At 44.3% G+C, this 3,357-nt stretch overlaps 1 non-coding gene across 1 annotated transcript; it reads left to right on the forward strand.

Annotated features, from left to right (window-relative positions):
* The first annotated feature begins 2,092 nt into the window (after window positions 1-2,092).
* Window positions 2,093-2,230, forward strand: LOC114815633. The gene has a single exon (XR_003763431.1). It is a non-coding gene; the product is annotated as a small nucleolar RNA SNORA7 (small nucleolar RNA).
* Window positions 2,231-3,357: the final 1,127 nt, after the last annotated feature.

The following is a 3,357-nucleotide window of genomic DNA, read 5'->3' on the forward strand; positions in this document are numbered from 1 at the left end:
CTTATTACGTGCAAGCATCGTATTAAGGGCTAGAGTAGATCCAAGGTGATCTGGTCCCATATGGGGCTCACAGTCTAAGTAGGAAGGAGAACCGACATTGAATCCCCATTTTGCAGATGAGGAAACTGAGGCACACGAAAGGTAAGTGGCTCATCCAATGTCACATAACAGGTAAGTGGCAGAGCCGAGATTAGAACCCAAGTCCTCTGATTACCAGGCCCATGCTCTTTCCGCTAGGCCATTCTGTTTCGTTTGCCTGCTTGTGCCTCAGCAGGGGATTTAAAAGTCCTTAGAATGTGAGTTCCAAGTGGGACAGGGACTATGTCCAAACTGATTATTGTGGATATCCCAATGCTTAGTACAGTCCTTGGCACCTAGTAAACCCTAACAAATACAATAATAATTTTTATGCTTACCTGAGAGTTGGGTGAATTCTCCATTTGGGAGAGAGTGGCCCCACCACTAGTCCAGGTGTGTCTAACCAGACAAGGAATGAGGGAGAAAGGGAGAGCCTTTGATCCCAGGGCCAGTGGGCTCCTCTCCCTCCCCAGAGTGAGCCTCAGTTTGGGATGTCTGGAAGTGGTTTCAAGGCAGAGAGTACTTCCTGCCTCACAGTGCTGTTGCCTTTTTTTAATCTTTGAAGTTGACCCCAAGCTGTCTTTCCATTCAGGTCCAAGACTGGGTCTACAGGTTTAAGTGGAAGTGAATCTACCTTCAGCTTTTGGCAAACAACACCTGATTGGAAGAGAAGGAAATCAGGCAACCCTATCTCCAGGCTATCTCTCTAACTTAATCTCTTCTATTTCAGCACCGAACACTTGCTCTCATCCTTCCTCTGACTTGGAATTATCTCCACCTCCTCATATGACAGACTACCACTCTCTCTACCTTAAGAGCCTTATTAAAATCACAACCCCTACAAAAAGACTTGAGCCGGGTGGTCTAACAGAAAGATCATGGGCCTTGAGTCAGAGGACCTGGGTTCTAATTCCAACTCTGCTACTTACCTGCTGTGTGACCTTAGACAATCACTTAATTTATTTGTGCCTCAGTTCCCTTATCTGCAGAATGGGGATTCGATACTTGTTCTGCCTCCTATTTAGATTCTGAGCCCCATGTGGGACCAGATTATTTTGTTTCTGCCCCAGCTCTTAGTACAGTGCTTGCCAAATAGTAACTGCTTAACAAATATCACAATTATTATTATAATTAGTAGTAATAATATTCCCTAAGATTTAATTTCCCTTATTTCCTCTCCATTTTGCACTGTCTATGAACTTGCATCTGCACCCTATAAGCACTTAATGCTCACCCCAAGTTCAGCCCCACAGCCCTAATGTACCTATCTGTAATTTATTTTCATGTCTATTTCTCCTCTAGACTGTAAGCTCCTTGTGGGCAGGGAATGTGTCTACCAACTCTGCTGAACTCTCTCAGCTGCTTGGTAAGGAACACTGCACATAAAAAGCACTTAATAAATTCCTCTGACTGATTGACTGATAGAAGCAGTTGGACCAGGAATATATTCTGGCTCTTCTCCTGAGACTGCCAAATCTCAACCCACTCCATCAACTCTCATCCAAAATTGTCATGCTATTCACCCATGTGAGCTTTCCAAGGGACCAAAGTTCTCCCTGAGGTGAATAGTTTGCATAGCTTCCTTAGCCATATAATTCTTCAATCTTCTAACCTCTGGGGTCCCAATCGTGGGGTCGATGGGAGCTGGTACCCCTGGGCTCCCCACTCTACGACTTTGGATTTTCCAGTGTTGAAGTGAAGCCATTTTTTCCCCACAATTACTTAGCTATACCAGACTACTAAATTCATTTATTCTTCAACTCCATCCAGGCCTGAAAAATTGTGTGCAGGGATGAAAAGATCGAAAGACTTCCTGGATTTGCTGATAGGACTTGATATTGGGACTTTCTGGTCCTTTATCTCTCTGGAGCCTGCCTCATCTTCCCAAATCCCATCTTGTACCCCCTAGTTCTCCAGGCCCTTTTGCTCCTACACACTTAGCAAAAACTTGACACTTAAGCAGAGAGGCTTCATCCTAATGGTATGGAATAAAAAAGGCCTGTATGCCAGTGCCCCTCTCTCAGGGCCGCATCTGGAGGGTTTCCAGTACTTTACCAGTCTCGGCTACTGGAGGAAGGGTCAAGCAGAGGCATACTCATTCCATTCCTAGCTTGGCCAGTGGCTAGCGAAAGGAAGGCAGTCTGCTACAAGTCAAAACTCACCCCTACAGGGCAGCAGCGGCCAGGGAGAGAGTCAAGGGTGGAGGCTCAAGTTTACTGCGCGGAAAGAGGTGATGGTAAACCATTTCCGTAATTTTACCAAGAAAACTCTATGGATACACTACCAAAACGATTGCAGGTGGAGAGTGGGGCGTTCTGGGAGACATGCATCCATGGAGTCATTATGGGTTGGAAACGAATTGACGGCATAAGACAAAACAATGCCAGTGTCATTTTATGAGCTGAGGGCATCATCTAGACACTGACATATATAGGAATAGGAAACCTCATTTCTCAAGATAAAATACTGTTATCAGAGAGATAAGAAATGGCAGAGGTTGTGTTTGGTCATAATGGAAACTAAACATTTAACATTGGCCCCAAGGCACTCTGTCAACTTTCTCATCCCTACTTTATCCTCATTCTTCTCCCAGTACATGCTTTGTTCCTCTCAAACCAACCATTCGCTCTGCCTCATTCTTACCCCTCCCACCACCAACCCCTTGCTCACACCTGCACCCTCTTCTAACCACTATTTTAGAATTTCTGCACCCCACACACACGTAAGAACTCAGAACTCCATGTGGTACTTAAGTACAAATCTTTATACCCAGTGCTTAGAACAGTGCTTGGCACATAGTAAGTGCTTAACAAAAACCATCATTATTACTATACCTTATTACTCCCTTCTATTTGTAACTTACTTCAGTATCTGTCTAGATTGTAAACTACTGGGAAACAGCATAGGGTAATGGATAGGGCCCAGGTCTGGGAGTCAAAAGGTCATGGGTTCTAATACTGGCTCCACCAATCGTCTGCCATGTGACCTTGGGCAAGTCACTTTACTTCTCTGGGCCTCAGTTATCTCATCTGTAAAATGGGGATTAGACCATGAGCCCCATGTGGGACAGGGACCGTGATCAACCATATTTACTTGTATCTACCCCTGCACTTAGTACAGTGCCTGGAACATAGTAAATACTTCACAAATACCATAATTATTAATTATTATTATTAAGTGGCAGAGCTTTCAACCTGGAGGGGGAGACAAACATTAATAAATATGAATAATCTTCAGATATATACATAAGTGCTGTGAAGGTGTTCTTGACTAGCACCT

Source organism: Ornithorhynchus anatinus, chromosome 1 (genome assembly GCF_004115215.2).
Source record: "Ornithorhynchus anatinus isolate Pmale09 chromosome 1, mOrnAna1.pri.v4, whole genome shotgun sequence".
Classification (NCBI taxonomy): Eukaryota; Metazoa; Chordata; class Mammalia; order Monotremata; family Ornithorhynchidae; genus Ornithorhynchus; species Ornithorhynchus anatinus.